Source organism: Struthio camelus, chromosome 1, assembly GCF_040807025.1.
Source record: "Struthio camelus isolate bStrCam1 chromosome 1, bStrCam1.hap1, whole genome shotgun sequence".
NCBI classification, from domain to species: domain Eukaryota; kingdom Metazoa; phylum Chordata; class Aves; order Struthioniformes; family Struthionidae; genus Struthio; species Struthio camelus.
Window position 1 is genome coordinate 121,771,839 of NC_090942.1, and position 13,748 is coordinate 121,785,586.

The following is a 13,748-nucleotide window of genomic DNA, read 5'->3' on the forward strand; positions in this document are numbered from 1 at the left end:
GTTCCAGTTTGCATCCAGGCCATTGGCTCTGTCCTTGACTCATCCCTTTTGGAAACCATTTGTCCTTTTGGCCTCCAGGACATTTGTGGCAATAAGCTCAATGCACTAATTACGCACGACTGTGAAAAAGTTTTCCCTTTTGTTTTTTGCTTTATAATCCCACTAGGCACCCCCTACTGTTTGCATTTTGAGAAAGAACAAATAATCTTTCCCCATCTGCCTTTCCCATACTAATCATGATGTTATAGTCTCTTATCATAACCCTCTCCTAATCCACCTATTTTCCCAAGGTTATGAAACCCGGTCTGTTTAAACTTACTTTCTCAGGGACCCTTTCAGTCTCTGCCCTTCTCTTTGCCTCTGCAGCCCTTGCTATATTCAATATGGGATAATCAGATTGGCATGTGTTATCCTATTTATATTGTATTACCTTACGTTACATTATATTATACTATATTATTCTTATCTAAAAGGAGGTATACTGATGAGTTATACAGTGGCCAGAAAACACTCTGTTCATTCCCTGTCCCTTTCCCAGCGATGCCCAATAGCCTATTTGCGTTTTTAACTGCTGCTGAGCATTGAACGAACATTTTCATATGCCTGTGACCTGATAGTCACAAGGTGATAGCAGTATCCTGAAGACAGTCAAATACCCAATTTAAATATCACATTGGCTTCAAAGTGTCTCAACCAAAGAACAAATAGACAATGGAGTGAATCATCTCCTGTACAAAGGGCCAAAGTATGGCCTACACATCTCTTGGCTCCTGTTCAGATCTCTCACATTGGAAAGTAGGAATAAGAATGGACTTTTGCGTGAAACTGATTTTAACCCAAGATAGTTTGAATGGCCCGCCAGTTCTATTTGGCATGAATTCAGTGAGACAGACTCTGATTCAATTATTTAATGTTAGAAATGTCAGAAAATTTAGTATCGGAAACGGTGTGTATTTGACAGCTACAAATGCTTTTTGCTTATTCTGAAAATAAACAGACTGTTTTAGGAAAGGAGGAAGCACTCCCTACCTCCATTTCTTTTGTTCCCGATGACTTTCTGTAGATCTACATGATTCTTGAGCACAGAAACTGTACTACAGAACATGGAAAGATATTGTCTGGAAATGGCGCTAAGTTGAATCCATTCAATCAATAAAATAACTCAATCTGAGTTCGTTGAGATATGCATGCATTATGATAGGGGGTTTGGAAGTGAACCTTAACATAAACTTTAAATTGTATGTTCTTAAGGATGAAAATTATATTTATTTCAGTTATTAAAATGTGTTAAGAATAAATAAGCAGCTTAATACATGCATTTTTAGATTTTCTAAGCTATGAAATGTTATGTACAAATTTGAGTAAATGGCTGGAACAACAATCAACTTAGAATGGTTGCTTCAAATCAAAGTTATGATCTTGGTTGAAACTTCTATGTGCTATTAAATATAACAAATTAATTAAAAACAGCCCATGTTACAGGTTGTTGTTGAAAGACTGCATAAAAACATATTTGATTGCCTTGCACCCACCGAAAGCTACACATCATAAGCTCTGGTATTGATCTACACAAAAGTAGATCATCATTTCTGCAGAGCTCTTCTGCTGTTAAAAAGCAGACCATACACTCAGAAATGATTATTCATGTCAAAACCAAGACAAATGCTACCATAACCCTTGTAATTTTCATATGCACTGTTATCTTTCCTATATATCTTGCAGTCACATTTGTATCTTCCTTAGCCTGTGCAACCTATATTTTCTATTCACACTTTCTCCATTCCTCCAGGCTATGACATATGCAGGTGCATTTTTCAGCACTGCCAGCTTCATTCATGCAATGCGTTTCCTGAGTCATCTCCTAGAGATGGATCTGAACTGCAGCATCCCGCCTGAGTTGAAACTCCCCAAAATCTTAGAGGTTTTGGATCCAGAGTCCTTATTTGGATCTACCTCTGCTGTGCTCTTATATTTCTGGAGGATGTTCTAACATCTCTGCAGACCGGTACGTGATTCTGCACACCTTTCCACTAAACATATGACCCTGCACATTTTGCACATGAAATATGAACTTTCTAAGTGATATAACGCACTCCTATTCTACCAGATCTGGCATCGTATCTTGTCCTTCTGGTGAAAAGACTTGACTGGCACTTTTTGGTAAAAGACTGTGATCACCTCTAATTCACATTAATGAGTCCTCAGCTTCATGTGACAAGAGAAGAGAGAAAAATGCCTCTTTGTGTATTTATTGTTCTACAGATTGATGACAAAAATAAAACAAAATATTCCTGAATACTCTTACACAGGATTTACAAGAAGACAACAGTAACTGTCTGCAGATAATAATTTAACAAGGTCCACAAAACTTTGGGGGATAGAAGACTGTCATAGCTTGTCTTTAATTTTGCTCATGATGTTGCACAGCTTTATTAACTGATCGCGCTATTGACTTAGTCACGAGTCTACGATGTGCCATTAATTTGGAAACTGTGGCAACGTGACAATCAGTGCTCCCCTCAAATACAGCAGATATAGGGCTGGAGACTTGAAGTCACAGGCTGCAAATAAATCATATTTCTTACTGAACTCTGCCCAACAAGAGTGGGATCACATGCTTGTGTACAGAAGTGAGCCCTCACCACAGACACTGCACTAAAACCAAATTATTCCGTAAGCAGTAAAATTAACAAAACCTCATTTTCTACAGATTTACATCTTTCATTCCTACCCTCTCCTTCTCCCCTGCAGCACACGAGGCTCTCCCTTTGTCCTTCAAAACCTCTTCCTCATGCAGCTGCCCTCTCCTGCCCTCCCCTACCTCCAGCTCAGCTGCAAGTGGGCTGTGCTGCTGCCAGCTCAGAGGTGGCAGCCGCGGCTCCTCAGCACCGTGCACCCCCACAGCCCCATCAGCCACCTTGCTGCCCAGTCCTTGACCCTTCTGAGACACGAAAAACCCTCTGGGAGGTCCCATGCCTCTGCCCAATAGCGCTTGCAGCCTGCCAGCGAGCCCAAATGTTTTAGGGAAGAGCTGACACACAACGACCTCATTGCCATAGGAAATTCAAATTTAAAATATAGCATTTTATGACATTACGAGCAGCCTTTGCTCCAGCAAAACGTACAGCTGGAATTTAAATGGCTCGTCTGCCTGTGTGCTTGGGTTTTTAATTGCAGCACCAAGGGAGCGGGGCAATGAGCGTGTCCTTGTACCCCAGCTCACAGAGTGAGTCACCAGGGAGTGCGATGCCTTGTGCCGGCAGAGGCAGTCACGGCCGGAGGACTCCCATCCCCTAACCTGAGAGTTGACTTGGCCCACTTATGGCCCACTGCATACCCCCACAGACACCCAATAGGGACCCCAATAGGTCTCAAATACCCGTTTTAGCTGACCAAACTTGCAGTGGGACCACACGAGCATTCATCTGAACTCTATAGGCCAACGACGAGGCAGTGCAGAACCCATAATCCTCCACGAAGGGAAAGTTACTTGTTCATTTGCAGTACAAAATAAAACACAAACAGCATTGTTTGCAAACTGCTATCCCTTTTCTCCCATGGGATTACAGTCCATTTCTAAGGGTGTGCTGACATTTAAAAAGAAATTGTATGCATATGCGTGCGCATGTGTTTGTGTGTGTGTGCAATATTTACACAAACCCACCCATCTCATGAGGAGCTTTTTTTCTCAGAATATCATTTATATGAATGGCAGCATTCTGTTTAATTGTAGCAAACTTATCCACACATCTCGCAGTTTTATTACAGGAGATAAACAGAATTTTTGGTGTTTCATTTATTGCCGATCATACAACCAAGGTAAAGCTACAGAGTAGCTCAGAGTTGCCTGCAGCCTTTGTTTATTGCACAGCCTAAAGCCTGTTTGTAGAATCAAGCTTCTAGTTTGTGTGGAAAAAAAAAAATCATTCTTTTTTTGCTTCTAAAACCAATTACTGTAGAGAAAAACTGAATTTAGCACAGCCAAAAGCCAGAAGACAATACCAAAAATCAGTACAGACTTTTTTCCACATAATCTCAGTATTTTCAGCCAACCTTAGGATGGTAGGGAAAGGCAGATGCACAGCTAAAAAAGCTGCTCTCTGAAGAAGCTTTCAGCAGTCCTGCCTTTATTACAAAGACTGCCAGTCCGTACTAATGCTCTCTGGCCTAGCAGCCAGCAGGCAGTGGCAGAAGAGAAGATTGTTGCCTGACATGCAGACCTTGAAGGCAGAGGTCAGCCTGGAGGTGCCTCATCCCTGGGAGAAGGGAGCCCTCTCCCATCGGGGGCTCCTGTCAAGCCATTACTGTGCAGGGTCTTCTGCCACTGCATCTACTGGTGTCACAAGGGGCCTCATCCAGCTCCACGCAGGTGGCTGGAAGGGGTCTCATTTTTTGCAGCGCAAGTGCTACCCTCAGGGCTTTGCACCAACACTGAAGGAGCTCATGTATCAGGTTGGGATTTCACAGCCATTTGGGAATCACTAGGTCGGGGGCATTAACTGACTTTTCCACATTCAAAGGAGTAGGTGTGCAGTCACTAACCACATGCTAACCTCCAGGATAAAAGGATATTTTGCATGTGTGATCTGTGCCTGGGTGTTAGCACACTCCAGAATTAGCCGTCACCAATACCACAGGTAAAAGAACCCTGCAATCGGCATTTGGCCGTACATAAAACCAAACTTAAAATGATTACCCTCACTTCTAAAAGACAAGACAGGAAGCAGTGTTATCATACGCTTTACATGACATTAGGTTTTTTAAATTCTGAGGAGCACAGCATTTTAAGTAATGTTTGAGGATGTATGAGGCCCAGAACTAGTACTCACCCACTATTCTTTCCTCCACTCTCTTGTACTGGGCTTTGCTTGGCATCAAGGAAAACTCAACTCTGTGGGCTTAAACCATGGTGTTAATGTAACGTGCTATCTATCCTTAGTCCTGATGATCAAAAAGCACATGGGCAGAGGTGACAAGAGCAATAATACCCTTGTAGAATTGCATTGAAAGAATGCTGATTTACTGCAAAGCAATCATTGAGGGGGACTTATTCAGAAAGAATACATTAGGAGAAATACATGTCTGCATACAAACGCAGATGAAACGCAACAGCCACAGTTATCATTCAGAGTATTGCAGCTTGCCAACAAGCAAAACCACAATAAATGGCTAATAAAAACGAATCTCTGCAAAGCATGAAAAAAACTACATTACCATTATGTTGTGGTTAATTCTCAGACAATACTGCAAAATAACAGTGAAGTGTTACTTCCTGTCATGTAAAGGAAAAGAAACCCAAACACCAAGAATTCTTCAGGCTAAGGAATGCAGACATACATCATGTCTGTGAGAATCATAAAAAGATCAAATGTAATATTTTCTTTCAGTGCAGACAACTGCTTTGAGATTTTCCATTCAGACAGCCTTGAAAACTGCCTCCAGCATTTGCCAATTACTACTGACAAATACCATTTGGTAGTGAGTGATGTTTTAAGTGAAATAAAACAGTGAAGAAAACTGAACATGATGAAAGGATTTTTTTCTCCCTCTGAAGTGACTGTAAGTTATATATTCACAAGGTAGGGCTTATGCTTCCTGCAAATGACAAATTCCATGTGACGTTGAGCACTGAGGTGAAGTTTGTTTGACAGTAATAGGAAAGGAAGACAAAACTCGTTTTCATGTTCTTTAAAGGAGTCAGATATTTTTTAGCTATAAACAAAGGAAGAGCTGCTAATACCTCTGTTTCACATCATTCTTCATAATTGAAGCACGCTAATGGAGAGAATGATTCTCCAACAGTAAAGTGGTCAGAGCGCAAGGAAGGTGTACAGTGGATCTTTCTGTCAGGGGCACTTGATTTACATATGAACTGCAATCTGCAATTGGTAACTAGAGTATATACTATATTTTTAATAATATTTATTAGTAATGGAGAGCCTTTCAGACAGGTGAAAACATGCATGTATGACTGGAAGAGGTGCTTAATGATTTAAATAACTCACTATTAGTATTCTTTTGACCTTTTTTGTTTTTTAAGCAAAGACTTGTGGCCCGTTTAGCTCTACATTTACTGCCTTAGGCTGTCAAGAGTATTTGTCTCTGGTCCTTGTATCACGATATCTGCTCACCTCATAATCTCTAACTCCACAGCCCCCTCCGAGGCAGGCAAGTATTTATTAGGAAGGAATTGTGGCCAAGAAAAACCAAAGCCCAGACCCTCAAAGGTACCCCCATCACGATCTCTGATCAGCCTGGGCTCACATGACATCCCAGCTGACGCAGACTGGGATAGAGCAGGCGTATGAGCACACAACTCTCAAGGTCTGTGCACCAACCACCAGCCCATCCCATATTACAGTGCTGCCTGGTGTTCTTAGGGCACCAAGTTACAGGAAATCTGTCTCCTCCTATCAAGTCAAGTAGCTCTTTGCAGGTCTTCTTTCTTTTAAAGTCAGCACCTTTTTCTAACTTGTACAATGCTTCATAACTGCAGCAGCTGTTTTCTGAGCTGCCAAGTAGCGTTCACATTTTCCCCCCTGCTTGACATTCAACAGTTGCATCTTGTTACTGACTTCGATTCAAATAGTACTTTTGCCTAAAACCAGTGGAGAAAGCAGAGAGAAAAAATCCTGAGAATGTGGGTACATTAAGAACATTTTTTCTGCGGTATCATTTTGCAATGGTCTGGGGTTTGTTTGTTTCACAGTTCTCTACACATTTTCTTTAACAAAAACATTTTATTTTGAAATGAGGAATGCTCATCCCATTGTTTTGCCATTGTTGCTTCCCACTTTTCTCTTTTCTTTAGGTGAATGGGATGGGGGGTTATGCTCACCAGATGACTCTCCCAAGAACTTTGAAAAATACGTTAATAAAAATAGTCAATGTTGTGACATGAGTTTCCACATACTTTTGATGTTACAGCTAAAAACTTGAGTGGGGATCGCTATTTCTCAAGGGAATTTCTTCAGGGAAGAATGCCTATCTTAGGCTCTTTGATTATCCCCAGGGAGGAATATGAAGGCATAAACCAGAGACTCACATGCCAGTGAGTCCCACAAGCAAGAAAGCAGCAGCCCTGTTATACACAGGCCCAGATGGCCAAACCATGTACAGGTGATCTAGATGTTTCAGACTGTGCATAGCTGCAGATCTGCTGCCTGGCACACATACATTCAGTGTCGTATTTGCAGGACTGATCAGACATAAAGAACCTCTGCTGTACCTTTTGACTACATATATGTGACTGGTTTGGCTCATTCTAGTCACTACTGATCCAAAGGAGCTCTCTGACATCTGGAATCCCAGGAAAAAAAAGTTCAAATTCTTTTTCCACCTGGACAACATTCCTTTCAGGAAAAACTCAGATATATGTCAGCCTAAACTTGGCACTTCAGCTGTGCCAGGTGCCTTTCCTTCACGGCTTTGCCTCTGTGCTAGGAAACTAAGAGCTATCTCGAGAGTAAGTAGACTGAAGTGGTGCAAACCTTGTCGACTGCATGACTTCAATCAGCACGAAAGGATTCCACCTGCAGGATGCTAGCCCAGTTACGACGCGAGCATAAGGTGCTTCAAGAGAGCCAAGCTGGGATACCTGCTGGCAGGCTGAGCTGTATCATACCTCACCACCTCTAACCCAGTCTAGCCAGACTGCAAAAAGGGGAGTTTAACCTCACACACACACATGCACATTCAGCTTTCCTCAAGTATGAGACCTCAGCCTACACCCTCGTACTTCCAGTGCACACAGTAAGCTGGTAAAGTCACGCTCTCTGACCCTCCTACTAGGCTGTAACAACGCCCCTATAACTGCAATGCATTTCATTCTTTTCTCGAAAACATGGAAATAAAGCTCAAACCAACACAAACCAATTGATTGCTGTCAGCAGGCTTTGGACCACAGCTATGCTTAACGAATCCGTGAGGCCAGATATCAAAGGTGGGGTGTAACTCCATTGAAGTCTGTGGACTTAAAAAAGGATGGAATGACATGGGAAGAACTGATTTTTCACAGATTTTGCCAGAAGAGGCAAGAGAGAGAGACAATATTAAGTCTCCTGAGGTTCAGCTCAGACTGAATGTTCACTATGCTCATCAGGACGAGTGTCAAGTACACGTGGTTTGTAACTATCTAGAGAGGGAAGGGCCATTCTCAAAGGAAGGGACCTATTCGGAAGGGATGCAAGCACCTATCATCGCAATTGTCTCCAAGAGGGTTAGGCTCAAGGTCAGGTTCAACACATATGTGTCATTTTACCTGGTGTGTTTTTAGCCTGGCTTTGTGAGGAAACAAATCTCTGCATATCTGAATATCCTACTCTCCTCTTCTTTTCTCCTGTATTTTCTGAACACGGTAGCCAACTTCTGCCAAACGTAGAAAGGCCCCACCTACCCTGTCTTTGTGAATGCTGCTGACTGTAAGCTGCAAGTCCAGCTCTTGACCATCCACATTGTCTCAGCCTTGGAACATACTCAAAGGGGTCATCGAGAGAGCACCCCATTTGAAATGCCAGAGGAAATCTGAAGATTGCTCATTTCCTTCTGCTTCCTCAAATACACACTCTCCAGCATACGCTCCCTTTCACACCAGATGGCTCCACACCCAAGAGCATCTCAGCCAGGGTAGTTCAACCACCAACTCCCGTCCCACACAACCTTGCCAGTGCATGATCGTGAGAAGCATTGCACGTATCTCCATGATAGATAGGCTCACCACACTGTTATACCAGAAACAGCATGCCTGACAAAAGGGACTTCCCACCTGGCAACACAGAGGAATCCATGCCCAACTCCATGTGCACTGCAGCACGGAGCAGAGAGCCATCCAGATGGACCAGCATGTCCAAAGGACTCCATCTATCGTGGCAGCTCTGGCTCACACTGCATTTGTCTTTTCTCCCCTCTGTCCCTCTCTGATACTGCAGACTAAATGCCAAATCAGAGTTACCCAACTAGGTAATCCAAATACCTTTAGCCGTTGCCCTCATGACGCTAGGATGGCACAGGTACAAAACAGCACAGATAAACACACTTGCCTGACGCTATGTGATTTTCCGATTGTCACTATCCCAGACAGTATGTTTGGGTATCATCTTCCTACCCAATTCCCACGGCACAAAAATGGCCACCCTGACCACCATGCCATTTCTGAGAGAGCTATCCAGAGTTATCCACACAAACTTATAGGCAGAGAAAAGACAAAAAAAGGTATGAATTCTTTGTTAGGGTACCAAACATCCCTTCTCCTGTGGGGCCCACTCTGCCCCACCTGTCCTAGCCCACCTTTCCTGTTCTGCCTCCAGAGCTCAGCCTAAATTGTGCTCCTAGCATACCACTAGGAGGCAGGGTCAAATACTGTCTCCCATGACCCACACAGTGTTTTCCCACTCCTGAGCCAGGTGCTGGTTAGTCCAGCATCTAAGCACTCATCAGAAACAGTTCACAGGAGCATGAGTGATCTTGGGACGGCACAGACCCTTCTCATCTCTCTCCAGCATCCCCTGAAGACTAGTCCACCCACACCCAAGCATCTCTACCTATGCAAACTTCATCTTCTAGAAAGGATACACAAATTCATGGGCACTCTGCCACTGCAAAGAGGGCTTCTTAAGGACAGAGATACAGGCTCTGGGAAGCTGGCCCAGGCAGGGTGGTACAGACAGGCATGGCACCAGCCTCATGCTGAGAATGTCTCTCTGTCTTCTTCAGAGTCATCACTGCCTGCCAAGGGTCAAAAGAGCCAAACTGCTACTGCCAGCTCCTTCCAGAGCAGTCCCAGCCAGAGGGAGCTACTAAAATAGCACATCCGGTGCTTGCTGGATGTATCTACAGAGATGCCGTGCTCATGTACCAGTTTCTCCAGCCTAACTCTGACACCCTAGGGGAACGGTAAAGCACTGGAAACACACCTGGCCCTGCCAGACCTGGAACAAGCACAGGTATAGGCAAAGAGGAAGAACAGTCTTACCAAAGAAGTGCATGGCCTCCTGCCATGCACTAGAGCCAATCCACTTCAGTGCTGTTAAGAGTAGCATGCTATGGCATGCTTCAACTGCGGAGAGAAAGGAAAAGAGCAGAGAACAGGAGAGAGGGCTTCGTGAGAAACTAGCTTTACAAACAGCAGATCCCTCCATTCCTCTTCTTTTTCACTATATGGCAACTGGAACAGTCTGAAGGTACTCTAAGGATATGCAGTGTAGACATGCACTGGTCGTTTCACAAGTCCCTGGGAGATGTGAGCAAGGCAACAAGCACATATCAAAAGTAACAAACAGCCACACATATCATGAAAATGGGAGGCAAAGAGACCCTCAGCGAGCAAAAGGCTCTAACACGAGCTTATTATCATTAGACACTTGAGAACTGACACAGGGTAGAGCCCACAAAATCACCACACACAGAGCAAATGTTTCAATCAGAGTTCAGTCAGCCACATCAAAGGACACTATGGAAAGAGATCTGTGCAAAAGATGAATCTGGCCCCTAATCTCTGAAGGAAAAACACGTGAGCAGACAGTTCTCAATTATAAGCCTACTAGCTAAACCATTAGGGTTGACTCGATGTAACACAAATGATTTGACCCATGAATTATGTCTCGGGTGGTAGTTTCAGAGAAGACCAACATGCTTTAACCCGAGAAAGGAGCAACTCCAACAGAGTTAAAATACAATAAAAAAATCAAAAGACAAAAGATTATAAAGCTTCAAGTTTCACTTGAACCCAGCAGAAAGGAAACTGCATTTTTAACTATTTACCTAAAACAACCATTCTGTATCCATTGAAAATAACATGTTTTTACTATTAACATTATGAATACAGTAAATAGGATTACAGTCATGTGTGGATATACTGTAATTTCTTATTTCTCCGTGGTACAGTTGCATCATCTAGTGGACAAGATAGAGATTGCACTAGTTTTGCTCTAGTTTTACACTAGTTTTACACAATTTAGTTCCAGGTTCATTAAATATCTTTGCATTTGCACCCAATATAGCTCATTGTGGTGTCTTTTAAAACTTAATTCTGGCATTACAGATGTCTTCAAAAACATTCAGAAGTGAAACATGGAAATGAAATTTTTTCTTTCCACTACAGCCTGCAATAGACTGATATCACCTCAGCTTTGTTATAAATAAGAATAAAATCAAGGTCCTCTAGATAATTTCAGACTCTGATTTGTAGCTTCCCTGCTTTTGTACTGGCATGATAAAAATCATGAATTTCACACGGTTCAAAATCAGTTGCTGGTCCAAACTTGCATGGAAAATGATGCAAAATTTATAAATCCGAAACTATTAGCTTTTTGGGGACTATTTCCTGCAGTCCTGAAGTTCATCATCTTCATCTCTATAGTCACAGATGCAGTGAGCGCACACAGTCACTTCCAGTTACGCCAAATTTTGGCATTTTTTAAAAGGGTATTAATTTACCTTCCAGGAGGGGAGGGGTTACTTACCCTGGGAAAAATCATTTTTTAAAGCTGTTTCTTTGGGAATGTCATCTTTGAAATGTTTTCATAGTGTACCTAAAAGCTTTAATTACCAGGGTATGAGAGTTGATACTCCCTTATCTTGTCCTGAACAGACAGGTCTAAATGCACTTAGCAATGATGAATGATCTCCACACATCATAGCTGAAGAAAATTGTAAACTAGAAGCCACTTTCTGTAGGAGATCAAAGAAAACCCATGCCTTATTTACAAAATTTGACACAGGAAAGACAGTATCATGGGATTTCATGTTTATCATGTTTCGGCAACTTCAGACTGAACTAAACCAGTTCCCCACTCCCATCCCCAAAAGATCAAATTGTGCTATTTCTGCCTCACACTCTCATCACAAGAAATAAAACTTCTCTCATTACACCTACCCAAATCCAGTGTCTTCACCGCAGTCACAGAATGCAATCCTATTTTTGCTCTTGCTGAGTAATATTGTGGATATACGAGCCAGAAGAGAATCTAGCTCACTACCATGGTCTACACTAATTTTTGCATTGCTAATGGTAAAAAGCTGTGTTTTTATTCCTAGTGTTGCGGAAGTTTGCAGATCTGATTTGAAAGGAAGATAGAAAAAGGGAAATACCATATATCTTTCCACAGTAGGATCATGGCTAAATCCCTTTTCAAACTAACATATCCAGAGCCAAACGTTTACAGCAAGTCACTAAAGCTAAATGATTAAGTTGTTAGCAACTCAAAAGAGCTCTAGTTAAAGCAAAGGCTAAGAATAAGCATCTTCACTCTGAAAACTAGCTTTAGTGTTCTCTAAGACAGTTAGAGAGCATTCCCCAACACAATTACTTCCTCAGGCACCCAAGCTCTTAGACCAGCTTACAATGGCCTGTCTTGCACATAGTTTAGGTTTGATTCAGAAAAGAATTTAAAGTGTTGATGATTAGGAATATATATATATACAAATGCTGAACCACATCCTATGTCACACTTGTTTACTCCTGTTAAAAATATATTGCTATTGATGTGCATTATAAAAGCACCAGTTCCAATTCCATAATTTATTCAGGCAGGATCTTGCCTTTGACATGTAATACATGGCAATCCGGACACCTCATGTCAGAATACTTGCTACAGTGCTTAAGGTAAAGCTGGGGGCTTACTGCAGTGTTTATATTCAAGAGACAGACAAGCAATTCAGACTGCCCACTATCCTGCTCTCCCGGAACCTCTTCCTACAGTCCCTCAGCGGAGCGTAGGAGTTACAGAAGTTGAACCTATATTTAAGCTACCTGATGTAAACGCAACCTACCCTGAAGTATTTAAGCAAGTAAACTTCTGTCAAACTAGTGTCCATCTTGCAAGATCCATCATACAGAGGTTGTTCTTACAATACCTACCTCCAGAAAAAAAGCAAAATCCACTTTTCTTCTTCAATTATAGCACCATCTTATCACAGAATGGTCTCACAACCCCTAACTTAAGAAAAAAACCACCATTCAGTATTCCCAGCACACAGACCTGGACGCTCAGCTGAGTTAAGTCAGCATGGCCCTACTGACTACTGTGGGACTATGCAGATTTACTGTAGCTGAAGATCACATCTTCTGTTCTTTAGAGAATAAAGAAGATCTCATTAAATGTATCTAAAGGGACAACTAGCCCAACAGTAATCATTAAAACAGCAGTACATGCTCAAAGGAAGAGTCAGTCCTGCTAGCCCCGTACTGTTTCCCACACCATCAACAAATACCTTGAAAGAGCAAGCACAGGTCAAGCACATACAATATTTACCACTAGTACCCTCCCAGCCTCCAAGCATTTTGAGAACAGGGAACATCCTAAAACTGAAGTGGTTTGTCTGGTTAGTAACTGTCAACAGATCTGTCTTCCATGCCTTTGCATAGTTTCACCTTGAATCTATGTAAACTTTTTGTACCCATATCCTTTAGCAACCGGAAGTTTTGTTTCCAATACTGTGAAGAACTGCTGCCTTCTGTTAGTTCTGACCACCACTTCTCCAAGCTACTGAGCTGTAGAGATGTTCACTGGTACACAAGGACCTTTACATGAGCTGATGAGGATCGCCTTTGGTGGGGTTAGTAGAGACTGCACACCCATATCCAAACAGTTATCTCATCTGGCCCAGGAAGTACTTCGGAATAGGACCAGCCAGCGTAAAATAAAGCAGAGTCAAATCTTTTGCAGGAGTTAAAACCACAATTTAAGCAAATGTGAAACTAAGTTAGTTCAAAGGAAGGAATACATGCATTTCTAGCTCCTTGAAGCACT